The 16,400-nt window shown below is 37.4% G+C and overlaps 1 pseudogene; it reads left to right on the top strand.

Moving 5' to 3' along the window:
• Window positions 1-16,400, top strand: part of LOC103275221 — a 32,684-nt pseudogene that overhangs the window by 10,456 nt on the left and 5,828 nt on the right.

The raw sequence follows: 16,400 nt of genomic DNA, 5'->3' as shown, positions 1-16,400 counted from the left end.
GAAAGTCTTCCATTTCCTTCTGGTTTCAAGTTTGTTTCCATACAAGTGTACGTAGTAGTCTCTAATGATCTTTGTATTTCTTCAGGGTCAGATGTGACTTTATCTTTTGTGTTTCTGATTGTGCTTATTTGGTTTTTTTCTCATTTTTTCTTGGTCAATCTAGCTAGGGGACCATCGATCTTGTTTATCCTTTTGAAGAAACAGCTTTTTGTTTCATTGGTTTTTTGTATTATCTTTTTGTCTTCTATGTCCTGGATTTGGGCTTTTATTTTGGTGATCTAGATTCTTCTCCTGAAATTAGGGTTTTTGTGGTCTTGATTTTCCAGCTTCTTTAGGTGGCTTTTTAGGTTGTGAATTTCTGTTCCTTCCATTTTCTTCATGTATGTTTGTAGGGATATAAATTCTCCTCTTACTACAGCTTTCAGGGTATCCCAGAGATTTTGGTAAGATATTTCTTCATTTTCTTTTGTTTCCAGGTATCTTTTGATCTCTGTTTTGATTTTATCATTGACCCAGGAGTTGTTTAGCATCATGCTGTTTAGTGTCCATGTCTTTGTGGGTTTTGGGGGGACTTTGTTGGTGTCAATGTTTATTTTTATTCCACTGTGGTCCAAGGAGGTGCATGGTAGAATTTCGGTCCTTTTAAATTTACTTATGCTTGATTTATGGCCGAATATGTGGTCGGTCTTCGAATATGTTCCATGTGGTTATGAGTAGAATGTGTATTCTGTGGTCTTTGGATGGAGTGTTCTGTAGGTATCAATTAAGTCTGTTAGTCCAAAGTCACATTGAGGTTCCGGATCTCCTTGCTGATTTTTTATCCTGATGATCTGTCTAGGGTTGTTAGTGGGGTATTAAAGTCCCCAGTTATGATGGTGTTGGAGTCAATATCTTTCTTTAGTTTTCCTAGAAGTTGCTTTATGAAAGTTGGTGCACCTATGTTGGGTGCATATATATTTAGGATAGATATTTCTTGTTGATGGATTGAGTCTTTTATCATTATGTAGTGGCCTTCTGTATCTTTTTTGATTTTTAATAGCTTGAAGGGTATTTTGTCTGAAATTAAGATTGCTACTCCTCCTTTCTTTTGTATTCCGTTCACCTGAAAGTTTGTTTCCCATCCTCTTACATTGAGTCTGTGGGTGTCCTTTCTAGTGAGGTGAGTCTCTTGAAGGCAATAAATTGTTGCCTGATGATATTTTATCCATTTTGCCATTCTATGTCTTTTCAGTGGTGCATTTAGTCCATTCACATTTAGGCTAATAATTGAAATGCAAGAGTTGATCCCTGTCATAAGGTTCTTACAGAGTTGTTGTTCCTGTTTGTTTGTTGTCTTTCTTTTGCTTTTGGAGTTGGTTCATGTGTGTTTTTAATCTTTTGCCTGTACTCTTGTGAAGTATGTTGTTGTTCTTTTTTCCTTTTCTTCTGTGTGAGACCGGCATATAGTTACTATTTATTAAAATGAATAATATGCAAACAGAAATTTTTTTAAACTTCTTTTTTATATATATTTTTGAGCTGGAGTCACAGTCTTTTTCTCAGGCTGGAGTGCAGAGGCATGATCATGACTATGGCTCACCACAACCTGGACTCAGGCAATCCTTTGGTTTCAGTTTCCCAAGTAGCTAGGCCTGTAGGCGTGCACTAATTTTATTTGTTGTAAGACAAGGTCTCATTATTTTGCCTATAGGTTGGTCTCAAGCTCCTGGGCTCAAGTGATCCTCCTCCCATCTTAGCCTCCCAAAGTGCCAGGATTACAGGCAGGAGCCACTGCTCTCAGCATGAATAGCACTTTGAAATGTGCAGAGTCTTCCTCTATTGTCTTGATTTGTGAGCCTCACAGCTGCTCTGTAAGAATGTTTTTATTTTACATTTGACAAATGAGAAAATGGAGAGTCAGAGAAGTCAGAAACTTGTTAGGATCAGAAAACCATTTATCAGTGCAGTGGGAATGCCGACCCATAGACTCTCTGTTCCCTGTTTCTTCAGTATACCATGCCATCATTCCTATAATACAATTTATTGTAGTATCATTCACAAATTAGGAAACATACCTTGGTATTTACTACCTAAAGCCATCCATCTTTGAAACTTTTCATCTCCTTGACAAAACATACTACCCATGCACAACTTCATAAACACAGGTTCAGGACCATTCAGGTGTGACATAGGAAAAACCACTGCTATATTACATAAAAACCCACTATCAAACCAAGGTTCATACAGACATGACAACTAATGGGAAATCCTGGGGGAAAATGACTTTACAATTATAATGAAGTCAGACTCTCTACTTTCTACTTGCTCACTCCAGATTCTTCCTGCTGCACCACATACACACTTAAGATACTCTGCAGAGAGACTGTTTCCACAGTCAACCTGTTTTACTGATTAAACAATGGGTATAGATTATGGAGCAAAACTGCAGTGGTGTCTTGGAATATTGGCTCCTACTAGTTAGGAGTCTTAGAAGTAGCCCTCCTTCCATGGGCTAAGGACCTGAGAATTACTGAGGAGCAGGATGAGTGAAATGATACCAAGGGACACCAGAAGATGCCACTGTAAAATAGGAAGGATTGTTACAATTTAAGTAGCAGATTCAGGAAAGTTCTCCACCACCTCCATATTTGTGTAAAAGCAAGACACAGATCTATAAAGACAAAAAGTTTCCTGCCTCTTGTCTACCAGGGAGAAGAAAGGTTACTCAGTGAAGACAACTTCAGACCCTTATCATCTGGAGATAATACCACAGGAATCCACATGAATAAGCTTTCCTAACTGGCCTTTCCCTGCCATTTATCTGGAGCAATGGGAATGGCAGTGGGCTAGGAGTCTGATGACCTGTTCTTGTTTTTGTCTCATTAAAATCATTAGTTCTGGAAACTGGGAAAAGTCACTCAACCTTCCTGATTTGCACTGTCCTTGTCTGCAATAATGCCAAGCTTGTCCAATTAATAGAAATGCTGGAGAAATCAAATGAAATAATTCAAATGCTGATTAAAATTAATGAAGCATATTCTGGTATCCAGAGCAATTGCAGCCTTGACCAGTAAGTACAGAAATGACAGGGTGGTAAGGAAGGTAGCTGGACCCTGGAGAGGAGTCAGCAGCCAACTGGGAGGTATTCAGTCATGCCATTCACCCTAACAAGCCTCAGTTTTTTATTCTATCAGCTGAAGGCAGTGATTACAATGACCTAACAGGACTGTTCAGAACAAATAAATTAACAAATATGACAGTTCTCTATAAATAGTAAAATGATGTACAAACATGATTACAGTTATTGCATAGAGGGAGACAAAGGGTTACTATGTCACAAGGAAGTTGTTCTCAGCCCAGATTAATGCAGTATGTTAAGTACACAGAGAAGACAAAGAACACACACACATTGGCTTCAGTGATAGTATAAAATAAATGCTTGTTTCCGAACACTCGATAGACTATACAAAAGGGTAACATTCCAAGGAAAGAAGGTAAAAAAGCAAGAGAATGGTAGCAATGATTAATGTGAAGATTTTATTGGGTATAAATACCTCCAGAAAATATTAAAAAATGGTATAGATATCAAATTTCTAAAAATATTATTAATAGAAAGAAGGCCACCAGCCATGGGCAAGCATGGAACCCATGGGAGGAATATGAGAGAAACAAAGATGTGAAGTATCAGAATTAGGAATGGGATTTCTCTGTGGGCAATGAAAAGCCATGAAAAGATGTGAGACAAGAACTGACATAATTAGGCTTACACTTAAAAAAGAAAGCAATGTGAAGAAATAACTAGAAAGGGGAAGGTTTGGGTCATCAAAAACTAATTGGAAAAATATTGCAGGCCTAATTACATCCAACAAAGAGAAGGTAAGAGTGGCAACGGATGGAAAATGGAGTTGGATTCAGGAGATTTTCTAGAAAAGAATTAATGTACCCTGGTAAAAAAGATGGAAGAGTCAAAAATAACATCTAAGTTTCTAGTCTGAGTGCTTCCAAAATGCTATTTCACTTTTCACAAGAAAAGAACTACTTAGCTAAACAATAAAATTTCATTTAAGAAATAAACATTTAAAGAAACTACAAAAATATAAGTTGAGAATAGAAATTATTAGAATGTTTCCAGGAGGATGTTTTTCCTCACAAAAATTCCTCATAATTATTTTTCTCTAATCAATCCCTCATAATAATAAAACACTGACAGAAGTTCAAAAATCAAGATAGACTAAACAGATAATGCTGCCATAAGATATAAACCCTTTATAAAAATCCCTATGAGCTCCCGGAACTGAACTTCTGACTTTGACTTGGCAGTGCCATGGGATGTTTCTAAGGGAGAGTCACAGCAGGTAGCCAGGCGAGGGAAACCCTGTCCTGCCATGCTCGAAGCACAGCATCCACTTTAGGCCACACAACTTTCAAATGAATGCAGTTGCTACATTAATCAAATGCCAAAATCTATTCTTATTTTCATGGTTTAAATAAAGATCAGTTCTATGAGAGAACATTGCTTAGTGATTATTATATGGAGAAAACACAGAATCTCAACACATGCAAACACAGCAGAAAATACTCCTTTCTGTCCATTTAAAGTAGCTACAGTTTTAATTTGGGAAAAGCACACTGTCACCAATGTATAGTTTTGTTTTGTTTCTTTAGTCAGGGTCTCACTCAATCACCTTGGCTGGAGTGCAGTTGTGTGATCACGACTCACCACAGCCTCGAACTCCTGGGCCTAGGTGATCCTCTCACCTCAGTCTTCAAAGTAGCTAGGACTACAGGCAAGCACCACCACACCTGGTTAACTTTTTAATTTGTGGTAGAAATGGGTTCTCACTACATTTCCCAGGCTAGTCTTGAATTCCTAGACTTAAGCAATCCTCTTGACTGAGCCCCCCAAAGTGCTAGAAGTGAGAGCTTCGCACTCAGCCTTACAGTTTTTTAACAAAGGGGATTTAGTAGGCACAAAAGCTTTTCTTCCTAAGCTTTCATAAAATAATACAGTGAGATATACCATAAATACCATTTTTAAATACAACAGACCAAAAAACACTCAATGTGTCACAATATCCAAATTGCATTATTAATCACTCTTTTGCCAAATATAAAGAAGAATGCTTGATTAACTAATCAGATAATCTTGAAAAATCAGAATTTGATTTAATTCTCAGTTGAGTCACTAATTTACCACAAGTATAAAAGAAAAAAGACAAACTCAACTATGCATCAATTTGTTCATTCGTAGCTATGAGTGCTAAGGGATTAAGAATTGCAGTGATTTACTCACACTGTCAATGAATAATGTATTTTTTATTTGCTAGAGTACCAGGTGAATAGCACTAAGAGTAAAATGTCAGAGTTTTCTCAAGTTATAGAAAAGTAGTGAAAATAATAAAGATGTGGTCCTGTAAGTAATTACTTACATGAGAATACTATCTGAAGACACAGGACTGTGAAAGGATTTAGTGTACTTCTGTTAAATGCAACAATTATTGCACTGTTCCAGCAAAATAAAAACCTTCACTACCCAAACAGAACCACATAGATGCATAAATCCCAGGACAAACTTTATTTTGTTTAAAAATACCAGCCAGGTGTAGTGGCTTACACCTGAAATTCCAGCACTCTGGGAGGCCAAGGCAAGAGGATCACCTAATACCAGGAGTTTGAAACAAACCTGGGCAGCAAAGTAAAACCCAGTCTCTATCAAAAACAACAACAACAACAGAAAATTAGCCAGGCATGATGGTATGTTTCTGGCAGCTATGTGGGAAGTGGAAAGGGAAGATCCCTTGAGTCTAGGAGTTCAAGGTTGCAGTGAGCTAAGACCACTGGGTGACAGAGGAGAACCCTATCTCTAGAATACACAAATTTAAATTATAAAATATTAGATTGTTAGATTTTCTATAACAGACGCCTCCCACCCCCACCCCCCACCCACTCGCAACACACACACACATCCCAGTTATTTTCTTTATCTGGATAGAACAAATTCGAATAATCAAGACAATAACAACAACTGAAATCAAACCAAAACAACAATCAAAAAAAAAAACCTCACATACTTCACAGAGTCCCTGCCTAGCCCTGTCTCTCCACAGACACTCATTAGGCACCTTTGTGACCAAGAAAGGGTCCAAGAAGTTAAGGATCCAGAGATAATCCAAAGAGTGCAGTGTGATAAGTGCCAACAAAGCACAAAACACATGCTCCTCACGCCTGCAGAGAAAAGGTCTCTTCTAAATTAAGGTGAAGGCAAACAATGTGCAGCAATAAAAATGTTTCAGCTATGAAATGACACTGAATAAAGATAGTGACACTTTAGAAACAGAGACTACAGGGTTCCAAATGTCATGAGAGTGTTGCTGAAATGATTGACAACAGGTCCAGGTTGAATGAAGAAGCCTGCTGAGCCAGAGGAAAGAGGTGACCTTGGGGACTGGCATGGAAGCCTGGGAAGGAGGGGAACTGTCAATCAGTGGAAACGGGGAATTGGAGAATAAAATGCAAGAATCAGAGGTGTAGACAGAAAATAACTTGAGTGTGGAGGGTTAAATGTAGTATGTGATGATCACAAAAAAAGCCAGGGGCCCAGTTGCTTTAGCATTTTTATCATTTGTAGTTTAACAATTGTGTATACACTAGAACATTCTGAAATTTTGACCAGGTGATTTGAGCTTTTTAAAGTTGTTGAAGGAGTTTTAAAGTAAGCATATGATAAGAATATGGCATTTTGGAATAATTATGTCATCTACTTTTTCTCAGGATCTGGAGGGCTAACACCTATCAGACAGATAGGTAGAAAAAGACAAGCAAAACAAAGAAAATTTCTAAATGACAGTTTACAGATGAAGAGGCTGGAATAGACAAAAATACAAACAGAAGAAGGGGTAAAAAGGAACTGAAATCAGGAAGATAGGTCTCAGGACCCCATTTAGGTAGGTCCTGAGACGTACGTCACTAAACTAGAACTGTTAATATAAAAGAGAAACTTTAAATTCTACTTTTTTTGTAATAACATAGTGCTGTCTCAATTTTAGTGAAAATCTGGGTCTTTGAAAATTTTTAAACCTAAATGCATTTCCTGAGAAAACAGAATTCTGCAAGTAAGCATAACAACTCTGCTTAGACAGAACTTATTCAGGGTTTGTTATGTTTTTGTTTTGTGTAGATTATTTAATCTATTATACGAGAATTATACACTAGCCATTAAAAAAGTATCTTTTTACTGTAGCTTTTGTTCAATAAGCTTATGTATAACTTAATTAAAACTCAGTCACATCCGAGGAACTTTTTCATCCCAAAATATCTTGCTCATTAAACATAAGAAGGAAGCATGGCTAGTTTTCCAACATAGCTTAAAATCCCCTGTAGACACAAAATTGTAAAACTAACAAGTTCAATATTTTATGGACTGGAAAGAAAGTAAGACTTTCAAAATATCCAAAACATATCTTTATGTAACCAAATTTAAATCTAAGTAAATCAATCAAATACTGAGGGATGAGGGGGTTGGACGACAACCAAGACAGGAAAGTAGGATCAATCACATCCACACTGAACTAGATTCTCCAAACACTATCACACAAACACCTAATGCACAGGATAAAAATACCATGGATATCTAAAAACATAAATCTGAAACACAGATCTGTACATATCTGATCTATGAATAGTAAGTGAAGATCTACCTACTTCTGAACTTCATAGAAACAACAGAAATTTAAGTCTTGGTCAATGTACCATAACTATCAATGGAACACTTAGGTGCTCAACAAGAAATTGTTTTTGAGTGTTGAAACTGAGAGTTGAAAACAAATAGCAGAAATTACAAGAAAGTGAGTTTGTGGGTCTCCTGGCAAGATTACCTGGTTAAGACAAAAAATAATCTTTTCATGCTGTGGCACTGATGTAAGCAGAAGATGGATAATCACACCTCAGCTCGAAGAGTGGTGTTCACCAACTCCACTGCGGTGACACAAAAGCCACTGGGCATCACTGATTACATCTCCAACCTTTTTCTGCATTTCAGACTACTGATGAAACTGTGGGAAGGAGTGTAAATTAGTACAACTTCTACGGAAAGTGGTATGAAGAATACTCAAATAATTAAAAGTAGATCTACCATTTGATCCAGCAATCCCACTACTAAGTATCCACCATAAGGAACAGAAGTCACTATATAGGAAAGACAACTGCACCTGCATGTGCAATGCAGCACAATTCATAATTGCAAAGATGTGGAATCAGCCTAAATGTGCATCAACTGATCAGTGGATAACAAAAATGTGGTAGATATACACCATGAAATACTACGTAGACATAAAAAAGAATGAAATCATTCCCTTTGCAGCAGCATGGATGGAGCTGGAGATCATTATCCTAAGTGAACTGACTCAAAGACAGAAAACCAAAAACTACATATTCTCACTCTTATGTGAAAGCTAAACAGTCACAAAGATGGAAATAATAGACACTGGGGACACCAATAAGGGGGCTAAGGGGGTTAGGGTTCAGAAACTACCTAGAGGGCACAGTTTTCACTATCTGAGGAATGGGCCACCTGAGACCCAATCCCCACCACTACACAATATGTCCATGTAATAAATACTCATGTACCCCCTGAATCTAAAATTTAAAAAAAAAAGAAAATTTGAGGGAGTAAACAGTAAATAGCAGAATAGTTGCAATTGATTAGGAATTAGCGGCAATGCCTCTTCATTTGTGTTATTTTTCCAAGTCCAATTTTGAAGGCAATCATGGAGGCATAAAAGAGCAAGGGAGTAAGTAGAGAAGAGTGATTAAGAGCATAGGTTTCAGAATCCAAAATCTGTAGGCTTGCATACACTCACTTTCTATGTGACTTTGCGAAGATCCTTAATCACTTTCAGATTAATCATCAGTGAAACGGGGATTATGAAAAAAATCACAAAAGTGCTGTCTTCAAAGTTTTGTTGTGAGGATCAAATGAGATGTCTGTAGAGTTTATCACAGCATTTTTCACTTAAATTGTCGTCCATGTCGTGGTGGTTGTTGCCATCAGTGTCGTTATCATCATCATCATTCAGGCCTAAATTTATTTTACTTCAACATTTTGTAAATTGTTTTCCCCCTATTCTTTTTGTTTTAATTTATTTTTTTTGTAAGACATGGATGATACAGTCAACAATTAACAGTCAACAATTTCTCTCTGTGAATACTAGAAAAAAATACAATTTCTATCCTACCTTCTTTATACTATCACATAAAACCTCAATATTTAACTTCTAAGATGTCATTGAATAACCTGATGCTGGAAAGTTTTGGGAATCTATCATTCTAGTCTACACTTACACCTTTAGGACATTTGCAAAGTACAAAAATTCAACCTTAAAAATGGAGATTTTAATGGAATCAAATTTTGTAGAGCCAAATTGTTCAATATCATATCCACTAGCCAAATGTGACTACTGAGCACTTGAAATGTAGCTTAGCTTGGATTGATATGCTTAATAAGTGTAAATTATACACTGGATTTCAAAGATTTACTACCAAAAAAGTAAAATATTTCATTTATAATTGTCCATATAGATTACATGTTAAAATGATACAGTGAACAGGGATGGCACTGCATCTATAGTCCTACATACTCAGGAGGCAGAGACAGCAGATTCATTTGAGCCCAAGAGTTCAAGAAATTCAGTGTAGGTAACATAGCAAACATTGTCTCTTAAACAAATTTAAAAAAATATTTTGAATACGAGTGAAATAAGATATGTTGCCAAAATTAATTTCACTTAAGTAATGTACATTTACATATGTGGCTCACGTTCTTTATTCTCATTATGGTTCTACTGGACAGCACTTGTACAGCAAGGACACAATGACATGAGACAATCAAGTGACTTCCTGGAGGATGAGATATACCTGTAGAATAGCTAGCTGACCTACTCTGACTTCTAATTTTTACTTTAGGGACAAATAAAGTTGTGACACATTTCTATTTGGAAGCCCACTTCAACACCTAATTACAACTATCCATTCTTCTCTCTCTCTTTTTTTTTTTTTTGAGTCGGAGTCTCACTCTGTCACCCAGACTGGAGGGCAGTGGTCATGCCCGACCACCACAGCATCGACCTGCTGGGTTCCGGCAATCCTTCTGCCTCAGCCTTCCAAGTAGCTGGAACTACAGGTGTGTGCTACCATGCCCGGCTAATTTTTGATTTATTGTAGAGATGAGGTCTTGCCAAGTTGCCCAGGCGGGTCTCAAACCTGCGGGCTCAGGCAATCCACTCACCTCAGCCTCCCAAAGGCGCGGGATTACAGGCTGAGCCACCGAGCCCGGCTTCTTCTCTTATTTGTAACAAGCCTTGCTAGGCAGGATGCAAATGTGGGTTACAGTATGATCCTAACCCGAGTGGAAAGAATTCCTCCTCTATCCTCAGGGGATATCTCTCTGTCCTCCCTCCCCACCAACAAACAGAGATTCTGCGATTCATAAAACAAAGACATAAAAAACATATTTCTTGTCTTTCTCAAGCATTTCCAGTAGTCTTAAACCTAAGGAAGTTAACACTATTTACTTATTGCTATATGGCAAGCTATAGTTTGTCATATTTTTTTAAACTGGCATAAAATGAAAAATCAGTGAAGAAAGCATCAGAAGTGATCAAAACTGATCAAGGAAACATATTTATTTGGACCATTAAAAAGTAAGTTAAAACATTTTTAAAAAATGAACTGCAGTCCCCTATTTCATTCTATAAAAGTATACCAAGTTCCGGTATGAAATTTTCCCATAAAGCCAAGAGTAATTATGGCATAAATGGAAAAAAAAATTCAGAAAGAGGAAACAAATGTTTCTGTCTGTTACCTACATATCTATTTTGCAATCACAGTTTTACCCACTTTGAATGTTAAAAAAACAAAAATTCTGTCCACATAAGCTAGGCCAAGCAGACATTTAGAAAACACAATCCTTGCTCTTTGGACTTCTGGAAGAGAGGAAATCAAAGGAGCCAAAGTTCCAACATATCATTTCCCGCAGTGAAGGATAGCACAGGAAAATTCACTCAACAGCTGTTAACCACTGAAATCAAAATGAGAGTTTTTTTTATTTTGGGGGGTTTTCTTCCAGCTAGATTCCTAGTAAATGGTACCCAACATGTATTAGATCAGGTGATTTTTCTTGCAGTTATTCCAAATGAGAACACAATCAATACAATTATGTTTTAAATTGAATGTAAATTATTTTTCCACAAGCATAACTTTTACTCAATTTTCTTTAAAAGAAAATCACCACAGAAAACTACCCTCAGAAAATATGCAGTATAAAGATCTATATTTTTGTATAACTGGAAGAAATTGTATGATTCCAAGAGGCTCGACTATACAATAAAAATCAGGACCTCAAGAGTTTTCATATCAAGCAAGAACCGCAAGTGGTAGAACTGCTACTTTAATTTAGGTTGGTCTCATCTTTCCCCATGTGGCCCATATTTTCCTATTTCTTCCAAATTATAACCACAACACTTCAATGGACTACCATATAAGATAACTAAAAGTTGTATCTAATTTTTCTGTCAAACAATCTGTACCTTACATTTGTCAAGTCATCAAACTGTACCCTTCAAATGGAAACATTTTTTGTATGTAAATTGTACCTTAATAAAACTGATTTTGAAAGAAAAATACACACATACATCCCTGTAATGCATTCGAGCTACAGTCCTCCAGAGGTGTCTTTACCATACACATTTAAAACCCCAACAAATATTTCTATTTTTATGAGTAAACTTCTATATTCATTTACTCTATTATCAGTGTATACTTAGGTAGTATGATGGACCCTAGGAGAGTCTGTTTTGTTTTTGGCTTGGGACCAGGACAATAAAATGATTGCAATAAAGAAGGGATACCTGAGAGGCTGGTAATGAAAAAGTGAGGGGTCGTGGGAATAAAGTTCCAGCATCCAGCAGAATTAATACATTAAAACAACAGGCAGCATTTTCCCTTTCCCCACAAATAATTTACAGAGTGTGGAATGCTTCTGAGATTCTGAGATTGGCTATCACACAGTAATGGTATTCTAGGATCACCCCCTTACATTTGTTCCCCTATAACAGTATAGAACCAGGATAGGATGCTTTGGGAGTGCTGGTGGTTCTGAGAGGTGAGAGGATGATGGTACAGTTAATGAGGATGATACCAGCAATTGCATCACATACTTTCTCTGTACATCCCTTTCGTTTCACATGGCCACTGATGATGCCTCATCTTGCTTAACTGTTTTGTTACATAGACCAAAAGTGTAAGGTATATAATAGTTTTGCTTTTTAAAATAAAAGACTGTGACATTTGAATAAGTCACTGGACAGAAAAAGGGAGCACTTCTCTTCTGAGTTCCACAGAGCAATATACAGAGAAATAAAAAGTCCTCTTTGTCCCCCAAGATTAGTTCCTAATTCCATAAAGAGGAGTTCCATGTCCCAAACCAAAAGGCAAAAACAGCACTGAATTTCTACAAAGGTAGAGAACATTTCTTTACCACAGTTTTTCATTGAAAATGACAGAAAACCCATAAGCTTTTTATTCAAATTACCATCTCATTCAGTCACAACATTTAGCAACTTAAAAATAAAACCAGAATAAAGGCAATATTTTTAAACCTGAAAGTGTTTTCTATCATTCACTCATTCATTTATTCACTTATTTATTCACTCAAGTGTTTACTGAGGCCCTATTATGCCAGTACTGGTACAAATAACAGGAACAGTGGCAAACAAGGTGGAGAAATTTCTTGTTCTCATGGGGCTTACATTTTAGGCAAATAAGCATCAAAGAGACAAATCAATCAATAAAAATGATCATGTCAGCAGTGATATTGTTGTGAAGAAAACATAGTGAGTTAAATGATAAAGCAACTGGGGGAGTGTCCCTAAATTGTGAATTAGGGGCAGACCTCAATAAGACCTGAGAAGATGCACTACTGTGTGTATCAGATGACTATTCCTAGTAGCCACCTTCACCCTTTAAAAATGCAGTAAGTCAAGAACCAAGGTGGCTCTATTACTACTTTCAAAATAGTAATTAGATTGGAACTGGCAACCAATTCCTGATCAAAACCCTAAGTGCCCTTACCATAAGAAATAGGGTAGACAAGTGGGATCTCAGCAAACTGATGAGTTTCTGCAAAGCAAAAGAAACCATCAAGAGAGCAGGGAGAAAGACTACAAAATGGGAAAAAGCATTTGCCAGCTATATATCTGACAAAGGCCTAGCATCTAGGATCTACAAGGAACTCAAATGTGCTGAAGGGAAAAAAACAAACAGTCCCATTAAAAAGTGGGAAAAAGACATGAACAGACACTTCTCAAAAGAAGAGATATAGGCAACTAACAGACAGAAGAAAAAGTGCTCAGCCTCACTCATCACCAGAGAAATGCAAGTCAAAACCACATTGAGATACTACCACCTAACCCAAGTAAGAGTGGCCATCATTAATAAAACAAACAACAACAGATGCAGGTGAGGATGTGGAGAAAAAGGAACGCTTCTACACTGCTGGTGGAAATGCAAACTACTACAACCTCTTTGGAAGACAGTAAGGTGATTTCTGAAAGAACTAGAAATTGACTTTCCATATGTCCCAGCAATCTCCCTACTGGGAATATAGCTAGAGGAACTCAAATCATTCTACAAAAAAGATACCTACACATGTATGACTGTTGCAGCTCTATTCACAATAGCAAAAACATGTAACCAACTATGCTGCCCATCGAAGCTGGAGAGGTTTTTAAAAAATGTGGTACACATATACAATGGAATATTATGCAGCTATAAAGAAAGACAAATATATGAACTTCACAGCAACTTGGATGGATTTAGAGTCTATCATACTCAGTGATCTATCACAGAAACAAAGAACAGAGTACCATATGTTCTCACTCATATGCAGAACTTGAACAATTATTATAATACTATAAGAAAGGGATTGGCAATAGGAAAACTGTGAGGGGAAGGAGGGTGGGATTGGTAGTCGAGGGAAACTTCCAAAGGAGGGAGAAACACATCTCATCAACAAGGACACATGCATAATAAACATTTGTATACCTCACCCTGAATTGTATCCCATATATTTAGAATAAAAATAAATAAATAAAATTTCTTTTGTATTTTACTTTTGCAGCAACTCTGTGCCATTCCTGAGATTGCTAACAGCGAGGAGGCACAGGAGTTCCTTGCTCTGAACACAGATGCTCATATTGCCTTTGTCAATAAACCATTTATGGTCTCTAGAATAGACAAGGTACCGGCTGGGCCACTGTGCTCTGCTTTAGTTTCTAGTTATAAATGCAAAGTATTCATCAGAATGGAGGCAATGCTAGAAAAATAAGAGAGATAGCACGTGGGGAGGGGCAGCACAAGGAGTCAATAGAACATGGACTAGAATTTTCAAGACCTGTTGCCAAATATTGGTTGAATCATCACCTTGCTGAATCACAGTGACCATCAATTTGGAAGCAGTGCCCCTGATGCTTTAAGTGTATACATATCTCTTGGGAGTATTGTGATATTGTTCTAATACAGCATGTATTAGATAGCTCTATGTCTTCAAACATAACTTTCTGGAGCAGGGGTTTCTCTTTTTGGAGGTAAAAGTCATTTCTATTGTTGGTTACTCAGGAAAGAGAACCCTAAGACAGGACACTAAGCTGGACTTAGATTAGCATAGTAGCTCTGATAGAAAATAGTGAAAAGAGTTGTACTTTCTTCAAGATGTTATCTCAACACCTATAGAGATGGTAAGAGAAGAACGTTTGTGCAATATGTTGCAGTTTGTAAGTAGTGACTACCAACTGATGCCAGTCTCAGAGCAGAAGTCTGAGGTTTATGTTTGTCAAAAGTGGCATGTGTTTACAAGTTTGGGAAACACTGGTTTATTGGCAGAAGAGGAGTGTTCCTCTTCTAATTTTGGCTTGGGGGAACAAGATAAAATGGAATTTCATGTGTTGGGTGTTAGGAGATATCCACTGCTGTATGGGAAAACCTGCAAACTAGCAAGGTGTCAACTATTAAAACCCCAGAGTTCCACAAAGATGTGTGCATCCATCAGTCTTTTCCATATCAACTCACTGGATGCCTCTTGGACCATGCATTGTACTAGCTGATGGTGAATAGCAGCAACAACACAGATGAGGACCTCCACAGACTATGAGTTTGTGAGCCTTGGGAGCCAGTTGTTTTCTAAGCTACATTATCTATTTTCATTCCCTGACTTGTTCTCCCTGTACTGTCTTTACGGTAGTGTTGATGACCACATCAGCCTTGTCTTACCTGTGCTGGCTATGCTGCTTATGCAAGAGTACTTCAACAATGAGTCAAAGAAGGTATAATGCTACACTGAGGCAGCAGTGTTCATTAACCAGTCACCAATGGAAAAGTAAACGTTTCATTCTGTTCCTTTGATATTTTAGGGGGGTTTTTGTACATTTTCCTTTTCAGCAAATAACTACATGTCATTTTCTCATTCTGAGAAACAGAGATTTTCTTATTCTTCAGTGATTTTTTTTTTTTGAGTTGGAGTCTCACTCTGTCACCCAGGTTGGAGTGCAGTGGCACACTCATGGCCACCACAGCCCTGATCTGCTAGCTCAGGTGATCCTTCTGCCTCAGTCTTCCAAGTAGCTGGAACTACAGATGCACACCACCACACCCAGCTAGTTTTTGTGATTTATTGTAGAGACGAGGTCTCACTAAGTTGCCCAGGTTGGTCTTGAACCCCTGGGCTCAGGGATTCCTCTCACCTTGGCCTCCCGATATGCTGGGATTACGGACTGAGTCACCGTGCCCAGCCTCTTCAGTGATTTGATTTGGTTCTTTATGAGTAAAGAAGTTTATATCAACTCCAGTTACCTTAATTTTGACCTGAGTGGTTTCTGTATTCTTTCTGTACCTAAAGAAGAAAAATTATTTGAATTGGCTGGAAAAAACAATTCTTTGTTTTGTGTGAATTACTCTAAGCATGTTTATTGCACACACACACACAACCATCTCCTTCACTCTTACTTTTCTCTTTATACTGCTACCTATACCATTTCCACTTATGCATTCTTAGAAAAGTATTATCAACTTGGAAACTAGAAATCACTTTTTTTATTTAAAAAGAAAAAAATTGGGAATGAAAGCACTTCACCAGTCTGCAAAACTCCTAAGTTTTATTTATATCCCTGCTTGTTTTGGCTTCTTTTCCCATGGCATTGTTTATTTTACACTGCAGGGAAGATTTTTATGGCCATAGATAAAAAGGAGGATAGCTATCACTAAGTCACTAGCTAGTATTTGACTTTCCTGTTGTATAAGACTCTGACTGCAAGATAGCCTGGTTCTCTACTTACCCTGCTGCATAAAGCACTGTGAGGTGACTGCTCATTTAG

This window comes from Carlito syrichta, unplaced genomic scaffold (assembly GCF_000164805.1).
Source record: "Carlito syrichta isolate Samal-C Ts95f unplaced genomic scaffold, Tarsius_syrichta-2.0.1 Scaffold315363, whole genome shotgun sequence".
Lineage (NCBI taxonomy): Eukaryota > Metazoa > Chordata > Mammalia > Primates > Tarsiidae > Carlito > Carlito syrichta.
Note: the sequence above shows the minus strand (reverse complement) of the source record. Positions and strands in the feature narration are given on the sequence as shown.